The sequence below is a fragment of the Dermacentor albipictus genome, unplaced genomic scaffold (genome assembly GCF_038994185.2).
Source record: "Dermacentor albipictus isolate Rhodes 1998 colony unplaced genomic scaffold, USDA_Dalb.pri_finalv2 scaffold_19, whole genome shotgun sequence".
NCBI lineage: Eukaryota > Metazoa > Arthropoda > Arachnida > Ixodida > Ixodidae > Dermacentor > Dermacentor albipictus.
The window spans coordinates 647,063-664,555 of NW_027225573.1; positions in this window are offsets into that span (position 1 = coordinate 647,063).

Here is a 17,493-nt window from a genome sequence, read left to right on the forward strand (position 1 = left end):
ACAAACTGGGGCTCACGTGATCGTACCGTCGGTTCATGGTCGCGCCTTCTTTCACTTGTTTGTCGTTCCACCGAGTGCATTACACGCACAAGCGAGTTATAAAACAAATGCATTTAGTACAATATTATTAGTTAGTTTAACGTGGTTTAACAGCATTTTAAAGCTTACAAGATGTACACTGAATGTATATTCGACTAATTTGTAATTTAGTACGCTTCGCATTATACCACGAGGGAACGCTGTGGTGGCGTCATCACATACATTCATGGGGCGAGCATGGCGGCTAAGCATCGGCGATGCCCAGTGTAAACAAACCCGTACAACGAGCTTGCAGTGCGCGACGTAGTGATCAGGCTCGACGAAGGCCACTATTTCTTGGATAGTTCTGTTCCTCCTGGGCAATCTTCCCATGCACCCGGTAAGACTGCCAATAGCTTCGGCGATTTTACAGATCGCAACGCGCACCTACTGTTCACGGCGAAGTGCTGAAGAAACAACTTGTCCGGTGCTGCTTCTGCGAGTGCGCCGAGTTCCTCCACTCTGCGTGACTGCGAGCGTCGCGAATATTACATAGTGTGGGCAAAAGGTAGACATCCTATATAGCTACGATGCGACGAGGTGGTACCGACGATGGATCTCGCTACCAACACAGTGAAGGAGACTTTGACAAACTGCAGATAAGTATATTTCTACTGTTTCATATTTAGCATAATAAGAGCGCACGGATTAAGTCACTTTCGTAGTAACGAACTGAATGTCCAGCAGTTTAAAGAAGGCAGTGAGAACCAATGAGTGTTCGTGCTTTTACGTGCAAGTGGGCCCGCGAAAATATGGAATAGATGAAGGTAACCTTCACTAACTTGCTGAGGCAACAGAAATTCATGAGTGACATTAAGCTAGAAAATTTATGGAAGAGTATCTTTATCCAAGTGAAATATCAATAGCAAGTACTGATATAAAGCAGGAAACTTATACAAAAATTTCATGGGTTGAACAGCACATGGAAGGCATTACCGAATCGTGATCGCCACGTAACCGATATCCTTGAAAAAAGTCTAGAATCATTGCATTCCACCGGTTATGCAATATGGGACATAAACCTGGAGGTTAACAAAGAAACTTGAGATGTCAAGGACTGTGTAGAAAGCGATGTAACAAAAATTGTTGCAGATAGCATTAAGGCAGGAAGACAGTGGCGTAGTAAACCGTGGCAACTGATATGCTAGTTGAGATTAAAAAAGAAAGGAATCGGCAGGCAGGCCATGCACGTATTCGATCACTCGTTGCCAATTCATATCAGGTGATTACATAAGCATTACAGAATGAATGTCAAGGAGAGAGAACTACAGCCAAGGATGGTAGAAAATTGCGTAATTGGACAAGAATATGATGTTTGTAGGCATAGGATGCAATCAGCTCGTATAAAACGGGATTGTAGGGTGAGGCATTTGTTTTGCAGCGAACAAAAATAGGTTTGTGGTGCTGACAGTAGAGACTCGTGAAGGTGCAGGGCCAGCTCAGCTGCTGGCACACTAATCAACATGACAATTGGCTCTGAAAAAGAAAACCCCAGTTTTGAAAAATAAAGCAATATTGTCCCAACGCATTGTTTTACTATGCATACTACACTAGAGGCTTCCACATTTAAGGGCACTTAGTACTAATAGTGCAACGAGCATTTTTCTTTGTAAATAATGGTTTGTACGTGGCTGATTCATTCCAATACACTTTTTTGCAGCAAAACATTCTGCTGCTGGAGCCACTCAACGGCCTGGTGGCAGTAGGCGAGCGCCAGGCACGTGCTCTTGAGAGTGTGGCAAAGGTCCAGAGGGCTGCTCCGCAACAGTAGTATCGGTGCCCTCACTGCTCTCCTGTCGAGCCCACAGAAGGCACCTTATAAAGGAGCTTTCAGTTTAATATTTTGTTTATTATTCAAGAACATGAATAAAATTATTGCAGTAAACATTGTGCTGTGCATATTAGGAGACTTATAACATGCACTTTGTGTCCCTTCAAAATAGGCAAAAACGTAAGACAACCTGTGCCACTCTTGGACCATGTAAATAAAAAATACACTAATGCACCATACACATCATCATGCTGTTTGTTCTTTCTATGTGCAAGAATACAGTGCGTGTTCATTAGCCACAAGATGAACGGTGTGTGTAATTCACAATGAAGAAAGGAAACAGCAGGAGCTTAATAATGCTATCACCTATAGACTGTGCATATGACTGCAACACTCCCCGATTCAAATGTGCCATTACATGCATGTTCGATACCACATATTCTTTAACATTGTCTTATAATTGCATGTACCATATTTCACACATCTTAAGCCCTTGCATAGCACACTTCTGATGTATCCATTTCATAGGCCAAATAGTTGTACACTTTGTCCTTTTGTGTTGTATGAAAAGCAGCATCCTTTACAGTCGGATAAAACTTCAGAAGACAGGAGAGGCCCCACCCAGATGACCAAAGCGCAGCAGCCGAATGCCTACACGTTTAAAGAAATAGTCCCTCTCCAACGAGCAATATTAGTCTGTCTGGCGGCGCGATATCAGTCTCGAGTGCGTGCCCATTGGTGCAGGCTTGTGTTCGCCTGCCTTAAAGTGCAGATTCCGCAGCCTCCTAAAGTTGTATCCGACTACAGAAACACGTAATGCCTTGCACCAGTTGCATAGACTTCTGCAACTTGATAGCACACAATGATCAGGAGCAGAAATCTATAAAGGCATCCAAGCAAAGCTGGCTGGCCACACTTCCATTATGAGGGGCTGCAAAAGGTCTCGCCAAATATTCCTATGACGTCCTTGAAAAAGAGGTGGTGTTTGGCACTTCTTTAGAATCAAAAACAGATTACAGTGAATGCTGTGTAGCACGTCAAAACAAACTGAGCTTGGTTATTTGCACAGCATGTAATGGGAGGTCGAGCTTCACATAGGAAACAAACTGCTCTGTCCAGTACAATTTTGAGGCCGGTATGGCACCTATTATGGCACCGGTATGGCACCTATTATGTCAACAGTGTCTATATACAAATTACACTTTTCACAGGCCATTGATTTCACTATTATTTTTGCGTAATGGTTCTTTCAATCAGCGCTTGCATTACATGAGCAGGTGGATTTGAAAGCAAAGCTTTGTTTGCAAACCTTCCGTCTTCCATAAGTGTGTGGCAAGGCACTGGCATGTTGTCGAATAGCTCACACTTCCTCGGTCCTGCACCAAAGAAGCCCAATGCTCTATTTTAAGTTGGATCGCACAACAATTCAACAGCACACAAAGAAGTATAGCACACACAGCAAAGCATTCTGCTGTGTGTATTTCTCTTTGTGTATCGTCGAATTGTTGTGCAATTAAACTTCAAGCTTCTATACCAATACACCGTCTTCAACCTCACGAATGCTCTAGTTATTAGGCCACAATGGTGCACATCTTTGAAATTTCCCAACACAAATTAGTTCTCCGAAAAATCACAAATGTTAAATTTTGCAGCTGTATGTATGAACGTGCCATATTCTTTACCACTAAACTCACAGGAATCAAAGAGGCAAGCATTAACCAGCCTTGCTGCTGCTGTTACCATTATCATAATGACACCAATGGAAAGACAGTGCCACGTTTCAGTAAAGGGAGTGCTGGAGGGAAAGGTGTGACAGCGAGGGCTTACAATAAAAATAACATTTACGAGACATGTTCAATGCCAATATATGCTGCATGTCGCTCAGCCTACTTTGGCAATGCGGCAAGTGTTTACTCGTTTGGGCATATCACGTTTTGTGTAATCATTGCTCTAAAGCTGTACAAATGGTCTATTTGCTCTGCAAGTTTTATTTTTATCATGGTAGGTTAAAGACCCACTTTTCATTGGCATCTGCACCACATTTCTCCCGATATGTAATAATGCCTTGGTGGTTCATGACATCTTCACGTACAGAGAGTTCTGCAGAGTATCGGATGTGCATTGTTCTAATGCTTAAGAATTAGAGCCCCATTATGAGACGAAAATATACAATTTATCCATCCAGAATAACGCTGCCCCCCCCCCCAAAAAAAAAAGAAGATGCACTGAACCTCTGGCACATGCATCGACAGTGAACAGAGCAAACAATCTGACGTATTTTCTTCATGCAAGCCAACACACTAAGATTCTCAATGCATTTTCATTTCGCCACAAATGCATAGGCACAACCGGCTTGGTGCAACATCCACATCTCGCGCTGCAACAAATTGTGCAATGCCTCGCTGTTTCATAGTGCGGCCGATAGATTACGCATGACCAAAATTCAGCATTGTGCATACTTAGTAACTTCACCAATGAAGAACCCCAAGTTCTTTATGAGATTAGGATTCATAGGTTACTTCACACAATTAGTGATATCCATTTATCTATTTATACTTAACCCCTTTCCCAAGAAAGTGAGCCATTTGGAAGGCACCCTGACAGATAAGTAGAACAATCGACAAAAAGTGATCAACCAGCGAAAAAGACTGTTAATCACAGTAACGCTGACATTGAAGGCGCCTTAATTCCTACGTACGTTTCGTCGACACACCCGACCACGTTCGTAATGTTCCCACGAAGTGGGAAGCATTCTTTTATATATGCCCGCCCCGCCGCAGTATTCTGGAAAGCTAGCCAGCGCTTACGCACTGCCGCATCGATAAGCGCGTCAGACACATCTCTGACACAGTGGCTAACAGTAGTTTGATGGCGTCCGATGTAACGCTCGGCGCCGACGCTTCCCTGAAAACTCCCAGTCCCGTAGAAACGGAGGGCACAGATGACTTGCTCTACGATGGTGAGCGAATGAAGCCCGCCACGCTGTCTCCGCAGACGAGAGTCTTCGCCTAGCTCGTCACACAGCCAGCACACTGATGTCTTCGACAGGCGAAAATGACGCTGAAACTCCCCGTCGGTCATGCAGGTGAACGGGTCCGGACGGTCTTACTGACGCTTGCTGCCGCTGGATGCAATGAAAGAGGCTGCTGCTGCCGCCGCCATGTTCCCGAGTTGAACTCGGAGGGGGTTTCGCGATGTACGAGTTTAGCACGAGTTCGCCTGTCAATCAAAACCAGAGGTCACGCCCCGCGCGAGGCATGTAACTATTGCGCGCGCACCCACTACAGTTGGGCCACGCCCAACTTATCTTCCGGCAACAGCGACGCGGTGTCGAGCTGAGAGGCATCAACAATCTTGACCGCCGACATAAAACACGCACAACGCACTGTCATCGGTGATGTACTGAGCACCACTATCGAAAACAAAGCGTTGACTGTCTCTGGCATACATCTTCTCGGGCTGAGATGGCCGCACAACACGGTTTCATTGCCTGCATTGCGGCGCGTAGCGCACAGTAAATAATTATCGGCACGTCACTGCAGGTGCTTGCAAGGCGTCGAGGCGTCGAGGGGGACGACGATGCTGAGGAGTGCTTATTGCAGCAGTCGTTTCAGATGGCTGCTCTGTCATCGGTGATGAAACGGAGCCACAACGTCGTAAACACGATCAGCGTCCGAGAATCGCTCGCTCTTCTAGGCCCAGTGCAATGGCATTTCTTCATCACAAGCACTGCGCACTCAACAGTTCCAACACCTCTCTCCGTTCGAAATCTGATTTCATAACTGCACACAAGAGCCCTCACCTGCCAAAATGCGAGCGCTGCGGTGTCGTTACGATATCCATCTGCGATCGCTGCTGGCTCCAGCAGAGGTAATCCGCAAGCACCTTCGACTGCACAACACACTCATATACTGCGTACATGCGCTCAGAGGCGCCTTAACTGGGCAAGCGATGACAAGCGATGAATTCTGTCGCTGGGGAAGCACGCACGTTTCACAATGTATCGCAGAGGCTTCGCGCACAAAGATAAACTGGTATATTTTCACTGAACTGCGTCACTACGCACTCTAAAATAACATACCGCCATTTTACAGCGACAGCTGTTGTGTCGTTTTTAGTTGGTAAAGCGGGGGCCTTATTAGCCTAGTGAAGCGCCTGCGATGAACAGCCGTACCGCGGCGCTGCGTTTCTATTCCCCTAATAGAGAAAGAGTGGCCATGACCCTCCATGGATCATGAGCGACTTTATTGAGAATAGCACTGCAGCGCCCCTAGGCGACTTATCACCGTATCAACGCCCTCGTGCGTGCGACCTGCTTCAATGTACCGCTTCTAAGCTTTCGCCTCCCTGCCGCCACTCACGGCAAGAAGTGCAAAATTTAATAATTTGCTCGATCTCCGTTTGTCATCACAAATTCCTAGCATTGAAAACGAAAAACAGATACCTAAAGAAATAAAAATGTGCGTTATTTTATTTGTCGTATTTTAACGTATTCATTTGAATGAAAGTGTAGGTGCAAGAATGCGCCGCATGTGCCCCGTTCGCATTCGATGGAGGATAGATAGATAGCGCCCGAAAGATGAGGCACGCCCTTGACGCGCCTGGGAAAGGCGTGGCAAACGGCTCACGGCAAGTGTGCTGTCAGACAGCGGGACAGTCACGGTATCGCTAAGTTGCGATAATCCGTTGATAACAATACGTGGCGCAGGCGCGTTTCGTTGTGCCGTCTTCTGCGCTTGAAACGTGGAAGTAGCTTGCCGCGCAGGGTGCGCTTATGCTGTCATACGCGGCTTTTTGTCTACATATTTTTTTGCCTGCACCTTCGGCGCGTTCCGCGCTATCTCCGTTCACTGACTGCCGTCGAGCAAACTCGGGTAAAACTCGGGTGAACGAGAAACTCGACGCATCCTGCATAGCACCCCAGAAATGGAATAGAAAAGTTTGGAATAGTTTTACGTTATTGCGCCCCTGGTCCAGGACGAATTTTTCTTCAACTCTGAGGCTTTCTTTCGAGGAACGCGTATGGGTTTCCTTTGTAGCAATTGCGACGAACAGGTGGATGTCTGATTTTCCCTTTATTAATTAATTCGCTCCACATTGAGGGTTTCCGCATAACCACTACGTCAATCAGGTTTACCGATCGTTTGGTGTTCCTGAGGTGCAACCACAATTGCCGCAACCCCAGCGGGAAGCGATGACCTACGCCGCCGTCGCCCGCCGTCAAGGTCTGTCACCGCGACCGGACCAGGGCCCTGTAATGCCACAATGCCGTCGTGCGCCATGCCGCCGCCAGCACGCTATCCGTCGCCCAGCGCAGCTACGCGAAAAAGACAAACATTTGGTGTGCCCCCGACCACCAACCGGTCTGCTATCATTGCGGGGAAGCGGGCGGCTTCTACCACCGATTTCCTTACCGCGAGATGGGACAGCAAGGGTACGCCGTCAACGCACCGCGCCATCAGCAAAGTGAACGCCCACCTGACGTAGCCGATTACCTGGTCACCACTCAGTGGAGCCCTCGACGACCATCCCGTTCCCGCATCGCTGATCCGCTGGCGCATCCAGCCAAATGTGACGTCGAGTTCAAGTGGGAAACGTCACAGGCTGACGCATTTCAAGAACTCAAAACACGCATGTAGTCGCCGCCGGTACTTACGCACTTCAAAGACGACGCCGATAGCGAAATCAACACTGACGCCAGTAGCCTAGGCCTCGGTGTCGTCCTAGTCCAGAGGAAAGACGGGCTTGAACGGGTGATAGCTTACGCTAGCCGGTCGCTGTCAAAAGCGGAAGGCAATTATTCTACGGCTGAGAAGGAATGCCTCGCCATCATTTGTACTACATCTAAATTCCGCCCTTACCTATTTGGCAGGCCATTCAACGTCATCAGTGACCGTCACGCGTTGTGCTGGCTAGCTAATTTAAAGAACCTTGGAGGACGGCTGGCGCGGTAGAGTCTCGGACGGCAAGAATATGGCATCGCTGTAATCTACAAGTCCGGACGAAAACACTCTGATTCAGATTGCCTATCACGCGCCCCCATTGACCCGCCGCTGCAAGACGACGAGGATGACGACGCCTTCCTTGGAATAATAAGCGCGTAAGACTTCTATGAACAGCAACGAGCAGACGCAGAGCTAAATGCCTCTGGAGTATTTAAAAGAGAATACCGATGTTGTTCCTATGTCAGTTATGCGCGGATTGTCTTCGTTCACGATCAAAGAGAACCTACTCGTGAAGAACTTCTCACCAGTCCACGCCAACTACCTCCTTGTTATTTCGTCGGCGCGGCGTCCAGAAGTACTACACGCCCTTCATGACGATCTAACCGCTGGGCACCTCGGACTCTCCAGGACGCCCTTCAGGATACCGGAAAAGTATTACTGGCCGCGCCTCACTGCCGACGTCGCTGGTTACGTCAAGACATGCTGAGACTGTCAGCGACGCAAGACACCATGAACAAGGGGAGAGGGATTACTAAAGCCAATCAAGCCTCCTTGCCTACCTTTTAAGCAGATCCGGCTGCATTTGTTGGCACCGTTTCCGAAGTCAACATCCGAAAATAAGTGGATCGTCGTGGCGACGGACTACCGCACCCGCTTCGCTGAAACTAAAGCTCTGCCGACATGTAGCGCAGCCGAAGTGGCGAAATTTTTGTAGTGAACATTCTGCTGCGATATCGTGCCCAAGAAGTTCTCATCACCGACACAGGAACGGACATTACAGCGTATCTAGCCCGAGCTAATTCTGCAATACAGCGAGACAAGACACCGGAAGACAATTGTGCCTGAACAAGGCCGTCGCCGACATGCTAGCAATGTACGTCGATGTCGAGCACAAGACGTGGGACGCAGTCCTGCCGTACGTAACCTTTGTTATGCTATGTTCACACTACGGTCGTAACGCGCGTAACAGCTCTTTTGGCGTATCGAACGTAACGGCTGTAAAAAACGTTACGGCAGTTAAGCCGGCACCTTTGTTCACATTTACTGCTGCTTAAATTACGGCTTTTACAACAGGCCAATCAAATTTGGAGCTGCAGAATCGACGTCACCAGCGGTCCAATATGGCTCCTGCCAACATGCGAGCGCTGGCCGAGATCGAAGAAATTCACGCTCAAAACAAACTTATAGTCATGTATTCAATCGCCCAAAGACGACGAAGGCGACGCAGAAGGGTTTGGGTGCGGCAAGTATTTCTCGACAGGGCCGTGGACGGCGATTTTCACAACCTTATCGCCAAGCTCCGAGTTGGTGACGCTGCGATGTTTTATAACATCATGCGCATGTCGCCCCAGCAGCTCCGCTTCCTTGAAAACCTAGTGAGACCTCTCATCGAAGTTCGGAGCACGCATCTGCGGCCATCGATTTCCTCGGCGGATAAACCAGATGAACTGAAAACAGTCTCGCTAGGCGCACTGCAAAAATTTTCACGAACACAGCCAATCGTGCGCACGGAATGGTGGAATGGCACTTCCCGCGCCCGGAGCTGTCTGCAGACGGAAGGACGGAAGTGTCGTCACCGGTTGTTGAAAGACGAAAGCTTATCGATCATTGGCTGTGTCGCAACGGTCGTAACATAACAGTCGTAAATGTTGCCGACCCTTTAACACTCTCACCCACGATTTTTGCGAGAATTGCGCACGTTGGCACGTTTACGTTCGCAGTCTGAACTAGACGCATACGCTTGTTGCGCTTCCGCTTACGTATGTTACGAAAAATCGGCGCCTTACGAACGTAGTCTGAACATAGCATTACACGTAACCTGTGTTACGTACGTAACAACACAGATCACGCCGTTCAAGCTGGTTTACGGCAGGAATCCGACGACTACTGTCGACGCCATGCTGCCGCACCTCAGCGACGAAGAAAATCTTGACGTCACTACCGATCTCCAGCGCTCCGAAGAAGCCCGACAGCTCGCCCGTCTGTGGATCAAGAACCAGAAGTGGACGGACAGCCGACACTACAACCTTAGAGGACGCTACGTCGAGTGCCAGTCCGGCAACCCTGTTTGGGTTTTGACCACTATATGCCAACGAGGTCGTAGCGAGAAGCTTTTACGCTGCCCTACAAGATCATCCGACGCATTGGCGCACTCGACTATGAGGTTGTGCCAGACGGCATTTCGCGATCCCATCAGCGCCGCTTATTTCCGGAAGTAGTCCATGTTGTACGTCTTAAGCCGTTCTACCAGCGCTAGTGAAATTTGGGGACTTTGCACAGATGAACTTTGGACTTTGTTTCTTTGTTGTTTTGTTACTTTGTTTAATAAGTGTCCGTTTTTGTTTCACTCTCCTGTTTGTAGCATGGTGACGATGCCTTTTTAGAGGAGAGCATTGACACCTGAACTTGTTTATCTTTTACGCGTGAGCGCTTTTCACCACCTAACAAATGTTGTCGCTCTTCGCGGGACGGACCTGCTTGTATCAGAAGTTTCTGGAATGATATCGATGCTTCTATTAGCTGTCTGTTGTGGCCGAAGCTTGTGTAATATAATTGCATGTATGCGCGACGCGAATGGTGTAGAACTTTCTGGAAGACACGTGGACACCAACGATTACTCTGGAACGTTCGATGGCTCATGTATAAAAGCTGATGCGCTTTACCCGCTGATCAAATTTTCGATGATCGCCGACTGTGTTCGCCGCTGTCGTTGTTCTTTGAGTGTAGCCTATTTTCGACGGCACAGATTCGTGCAATAAAAGGCGAGTTTTGTTATTCATAGCTTCGCTGCTTTCTTCATCGTCACTACCATGTGACAATATTGCCCTACAGACAGCTTTCATGTTTACTGGATTCTCATTTTAACCTTCTTTTTGGAAAGACCATGTGCTGCTTACTAGTATAGAGATGTTGCTTGGCAAGTAAGAAACTGATCAGCTTTTATCTAAACAAGAAAATTTTTGATGCATTGCGGGGCAAGGTGCTTCGAGTGTCAATGAGCACCCTTTACGGTTGAGAATATTTTAACCATTGCATCAGCTTTGAAAACTTCTCAGAATGTTTAATCTTGTCGCATTATACAACACCTGGACACAAAAATCAATGTAACCCTTAATGTCATTGAAATAAAGGTGCTGAAAATAATTCAGTGAATACAGCAGAATGAATTGCAGGGACTTAGATAGGAAATCCGGTAAGCAAATTACAAACCAAGTTATGAATACAAGCAGCTGGCACATTTTGATAGAAAGCCCAGAGGGAGGTCTCTCACTTTCAGTGTTAGACCCATGTACACTTTTGATCAAATTGCGGCATTCCTGGCAGAGACAGGACCCTTAAACTTTGCACGCTCTAACCCTTTGTGCAACTCTTTGAGATCTTGTACAAAATGTGTAAATTGCATGTTGCAAGCTCTGAAATCATTGTTGTCCTCCTGCAGACAGTTTTCATGTTCATTGGATTCTCAATTTAGCAGCCGACTTCAAACTTCCACACTTCCCGCAGGGGCATCTGCATCAGCAGTCGTTTGGTAAGTTGCAACACCACGTACCCGAGCACGTGATGGTTGGACCCTCCCGCGTGTAGCCGTGCGCGGCCTATCCGTGTCTGGGGAAAGGGGGTCCTAGGGGTTGAGTCGATGCCGGGTGTTCGGACCTTTAAAGGGAAGCTGAAACACTTTTCGAAAAAAATGAGTTCTCTGCGGCATTCTACAGTTTTGAGTCCCCTGAACACGAATATCACGTTTAAAAAGGGCGGAAACAAGCGCAAGCGGCTGTTTTTTCATGAAAACGCGCACCAGCGCCTCAGGGTATCGCGCGAACGCCGCTGTTGCCAGTGATTGGTCGGAGCCGCTGTGACGTCAATGGCGGCAGTCGCCGGTCGGCGCCGCCGTTTCAGAGCGTAGCACGCTGTTCTGTTCTGGCTTCATAGCTGAGTTGTAAGCATTATGGAGCGTTCTCGCTTTCTCGGACAGCTTGTATTTTCGCCGTACATGTTCGAACCGACAGCCGATACGGAAAACGATGGCGGCAATGGCGGCAACGACGATGTTGAGTGTGCCAAAAGCGAGAGCGATGTGTTCACCTTCTCGCGCGTTGAAAATCTTAGCTGTTACGTATGCTTTTTTTTTCATGTAGCTGCACGTTCCAATGACGGGAGAAAAAATGCGCTAAAGTGTCACTGGGAACTTGCTGCTGGAAAAATGCCGAAGCACTAACTTCTCATTAGATTATAAACACGGGTACAATTTCGCGATGTCAAGCACCTTGCCGCTGCTTGTCTAAAGTCCCGTGGTTTTCTGAGCGTTGATACACGATCGCGAACATAAGTGCCGCGTTTCAAAGCGTGCACATGCAGTGCTGCGAGGTACAGTCATGGAAGTTGCTTATCATACACATCCAGATCGAGATGGCCAGGGGGATTATATGTGCAATATTCAGAATATGGTTCGACGACTTTGCGATTGTGGCTCGATCAAGAATTGGTATGCGCGCTCCATGCTAGTGTTGTCATAAAGATATTAGGCAGTTTTAGCACCGCCGTGTGGTAAACTTGATAACTGCAAACGTACGTCGAAAGTCACTAGGCAAGCCTATACTCCATTTCATACCTCAGGTGCAACGCTGTGGAAGCTACGCACGAAGTCCGGTTACCAAAATTTATTACTGCGCGCATTTCCGTCTATGGTTCGCAGCGTGCCAGCGGCGTTTGCTCGCGCGAGCATGCACGTGAAGCTGCCGCGACGGGCTGCAATTAAAGAATGCCGAAAATAAAATTGATTTAAAAGAACGTGTTAGCAGCCGTATAAGTACACGGATTGTTTCTATGGTTAAATTCTTTTTTTTCATTCAGAACGGAGCTTATATATGAAAAGTTTTCTCAAAAATCGGGTCAAGAAACACCGAACTTTTTCTAAGTTCGAACGCAGCCTCTGCAAGAAGTATCTCAAGCCTCCACAGCGTTGCACCTGATGTATGCAACGGAGTATAGCAATGCTAGGAACAACGCGTTTCCGCATTTGTCGTAAGGCTATCCGGCTATCGCGGAAATGGTCCGAGCACAGCACAGTTGATTTCGTCGGCACGAACTTATCTCTCCTCACCGCACTGCGCTGCAAGCCTTTTGTCCTTCGGGAACCTGTGAAACACCACATCGTCTCGCCCGCGTGTGTTCGCGCAGCGGAATGCTGCACAGAACGGAGGCATGTTGGGCGCCCTTGGCTGTAGGCACTCACGCAGCACAGAAGGAAAGAACAGTTTACGAAAATTGCAAAACAAACGTGAGCGGCGGCGGCGGCAAATCTCTCGTAGCGTCGTTCAGTAAAGCGCAGGACGGAAAGAGGCATGCCAGCGCATGCCAGCACGCCGGTCCGGCAGCTCGGTCCCCGCCAGTGACGTCACTCTCACCGGTTCTCTCTGGCAACCACCTCACCCGGCGCTCCGGGAAGCGATGGGGGCGTGTCCGCGGGCGTGATTTAGAAAGCGATTTCCGCCCCTTATATTAACAAAACGAAGAAAAAAATTTCGGAACCTTAAATTATTAGGTCTGTTCTTCCCAATCCCAGCAATGCATGGAAATTGAAAACCGTTTCAGCTTCCCTTTAAGGCCCCCGGCGAAGGCAACACACTTCTTTGGCCTCTGCTTCACGTAGGCGCGTCACCCCCGGACAGACCCACCCGCGGGAAATCGGTAGTTGCCTTTTCCTGTCTCTCTCTCCCTCCAACATTCATCTTTCTGTTACTTTTCATCTTTCCTGTCTTCTCCTAGCTCCCGCTTACTTCCAATTTTTCCAGGCAGCAAGCGTAAACCTTGTGTGAATAGCCAACCTAGGTTATCTCATATTTGGTTATAGTAATGACGTACAGCTGGCGTTTGCAGAACGTATTTTTACAGTTCTGTAGCGTCCCCTTGTAGGGCTCCCCGGTGGGTGGCTGGCATTATTGCCAAAAATTTCATTCTTCTTTGGCTAGTTCCTTTCCTCCCCTTCCTGATCGCCCTCAGAAGAGAGGGCGCACCGAAGATGTGTTCCAGTTTTTTGGACGTCAAAGGCCGAACTTCCCACGATATCATGCCATTCACTCAGAAAAATCAGAAAAGCACGTATGAACAATTTCCCCTTTTCTAGTTTCCAAGTGTTTAGCTGATCTCTTTGGCCAAGGCTACAAGGAATTAAGGATGGCAAGTGGTGATCTCCTCTTAAAGTTGCATGATCAGAAACAACACGAAAATTTGCCCAGTCTAGTGTCATTTGGGGATGTTCCGTTGACAGTAACTCCACACCACACTCTGAACACCACCGTGGTGTTGTCTCTGATGATGATTTGCTTTAGCTGACAGAAGCTGAGCTCTTGGAGGGCTTCAAGGAGAAGAATGTGCTCATTGTCAAGAGAATTAAGATGAGGCGTGATGGCAAAGAAATTGAAATCAAGCACCTAATACACACCTTTGGTTCAAGTGTCCTGCCCAAGTCCAATGAGACCGGGTACATTAAGCTCTGGGTTAGGCCATACGGGCCAAATCCTCTCAGATGTTTCAAGTGCCAGCGTTTCGACCATAGTTTGCAGAGCTGCCGAGGCCACCAAACTTGTGCGAAATGTAGTGCCCGTGACCACACCTCTGAAGTCTGTGAGAACTCTCTCCACTGTGTAAATTGTGGTGGGGAGCACGCCACATACTCGCGGTCGTGCCCATCCTGGAAACATAAAAAGGAAATCGCCACAATTAATGTAAAGGAAAATACAAGTTTCATGGAGGCACGCAGGCGGGTATCCCACTTGCCGAAGAATACTTTTGGCGATGTGACGCGTCAGGGGGCATCGACACAAAGGCTTCCGTCGGCTGACCGACCCACTAGCAGTGAGTCGGCAGTTAGGCCATCTGCCCCCGCGGCGGTTGCAGCTAGCGCTGCTCTGCCAACCCAGCAGAAGGGGCCATCCACCTCCGGGAAGGTGGCCTCTAAGGTGTCGTCTAACGTGCCGAGACTTTCACGTCAAAACAAAGCGCTCGGAAGAGCGCTTGTCCAGTGCCTCGCAAGAGGCGATGTGCACAACCACCAGCAAGACGGCGCCACCAGCGCCTAAGGAGCGGTGAGCATCGTTCAACCGCTACAAAAAAGACAAAACTCCCGTCACGGCGCCTCGAAAGGTGCCGTGAACCAATCCTCGTCTCTTAAACACAGAGCAATAAACACAAGTGGCATAATGGATACACTAATACTACAATGGAATGTTAGAGGACTTCTCCATAACCTTGACAATATTAGAGAACTCCTACACAAGCATAATCCAAAGCTGCTATGTGTTCAACAGACACAACTAAAATTAACGCAGACCAACTTTCAGAGGCAATAAGCCAATTTTCGCAAAGACCCTTATGATGCACTCACCTCCGGGGGTGAATGCATCAAGTACCTGCACCCTGTGACACAGAAAACACTGGTATCACTTTTTAATGTCATGTGGGCCACTGGGTATATTCCACCTTCTTGGAAAGAAGCTATAATAATACCCATACTCAAACAAGGTAAGGATCCGTCCTTATCTTGTAGATACAGATCCATCGCTTCGACAAGCTGTTTCTGCAAACCCTTTGAAAAGATGATAAACCGGCGCCTAATCTATATCCTTGAGCGCAATGGACTACTAGATCCTTTCCAGTGTGGTTTCAGAGAAGGCAGATCGACCGTAGACCCCCATGTTCGCATGAGGCAAACATAAGGGATGCCTTCCTACAGTTTTTTCTCTCCATATTTCTTGATTTGGCATAAGCATATGACACCAAATAGCGCTTCAGTATTATTCGAGACCTTTCCGCTATGGGCATCCGTGGGAGTATGTAGAGTATCATCGAAAGTTACTTTTTAACCGCACATTTCGTGGTAGGGTGGGCCATGACCTGTCAAGTCTTTCACTCAGGAAACTGGTGTTTCACAAGGTGGTGTGCTAAGCTACACACTCTTTATTGTGAAAAAGAATTCTTTGGGCATGGCTATCCGACGAACAATGTCATACTCTGTTTATGTAGATGATGTGTAGCTTGGTTGTAAATCGTGCAATTTAACTATCTGCGAACGACATCTCCAGCATGCCTTAAATAATGTGGCAAAATGGGCTGAAGAAAACGGTTTTAGGTTGAGTCCACAGAAAAGTACATGCATTCTTTTGACGAATAAGGGAGGAATGGTACCATGTCCTGCTACTGAGCTGTTTGGTAGCAGATTACCTGTACGTGTCGAGCACAGGTTTCTCGGCATCATATTGGACTCGAAACTGACATTCATCCCGCATATTAAATACTTGAATGGTAAGTGCCTCAAGGCAATGAACTCATTGAAACTTCTATCAAGTACAACATAGGGAAGTGGCAGGAAATCTCCTTTGAACTTGTATAGGTGTCTTGTGGGCTCCCGTCTTGACTACGGTGCTATAGTATATCAGTCCGCAACACCAAATGCTTTAAGGATGTTGGATCCTGTCCATCATTTAGGAATCCGCCTCGCGACCAGAGCCTTCAGGACAAGCCCCGTACAAAGCCTTTATGTAGAAGCCAATGTATGGTCACTCCATCTTCAGAGATCATATGGCAGTTTTACATATTTTCTCAAAGTAAATTCAAACCGCGAACACCCCTCTTATTCATGCATAAACAATATGACCGATGCCATACTCTTCAATAACCGGCCTGAAGCAAGAAGACCGTTCTCTTTGCGTGCAAGGAACCTTAGTGACGAAAAGGGTGTCCCGGTGCTTGAACATTGTCTTATGGCTCCAACAAAACTGTTACCGCCATGGCAGTGGCAGCTGATAGAGTGTGACACAGCCTTTGTAGAGATCACTAAACATACACCAGAGACACTTATTAAAATACATTTTTTAGAACTACAGTACAAGTACTCGTGTACAGAGTTTTACACAGAGGCTTCTAAGTCGCATGCCGGGGTGTCCTACGCAGCCATTGATCCATCTTTCTGAGAATCCGGTGTACTGCACCCTGGAACAAGTATATTTACGGCTGAGGCCCTTGCACTATTGTCGGCTGTGAAACATAAAAGAAAATCAAATCTTCAAAAAACAATTATATTTACAGACTCCTTAAGCGTCGTAAAAGCATTGAAGTCACTAAACACATGGATACGGTACTTACTGAGCTCTATTCCATTCTATGTAGAGCGTATATATCTAACCAGCATGTCATTCTACGCTGGGTACCTGGCCATAGAGGCATTGAGGGGAATGTCCTAGCTGAAAAATGGCTACATCACTCACCTCGCAAGCTATTATTCCCTACGGCTGCTGTCCCTGTCATAGTTCTGAAGCCGCTCTTATGGAAGAATCTGCGAAGCCACTGGCAACGCTTATGAGACATGAAAACTAAGAATAAGCTTCACTTGATTAAGCCAAAGTTAGGTTTCTGGGCCCCGAAAGCGAAAACATGAACTGATGTCCTAGTCTGTCGACTCAGGACAGGACAAACATATGGCACCTACAATTTTTTACTGACTGGAAATGAGCCTCCAACGTGTGGTAGATGTGGTGAGAGGTTGATCGTTCTCCACGTCCTCCTTGAGTGTTGGGAAGCCAAAACTGAGACAAAGAGACATTTTCCTCTTGTATATCGCGAGCACACTCATCTCCCTCCAGCAATGTTTCTTGGTGCAGAAGCGTTCTTTGACACCAAAGCAGTTATAGGTTTCTTGAACAA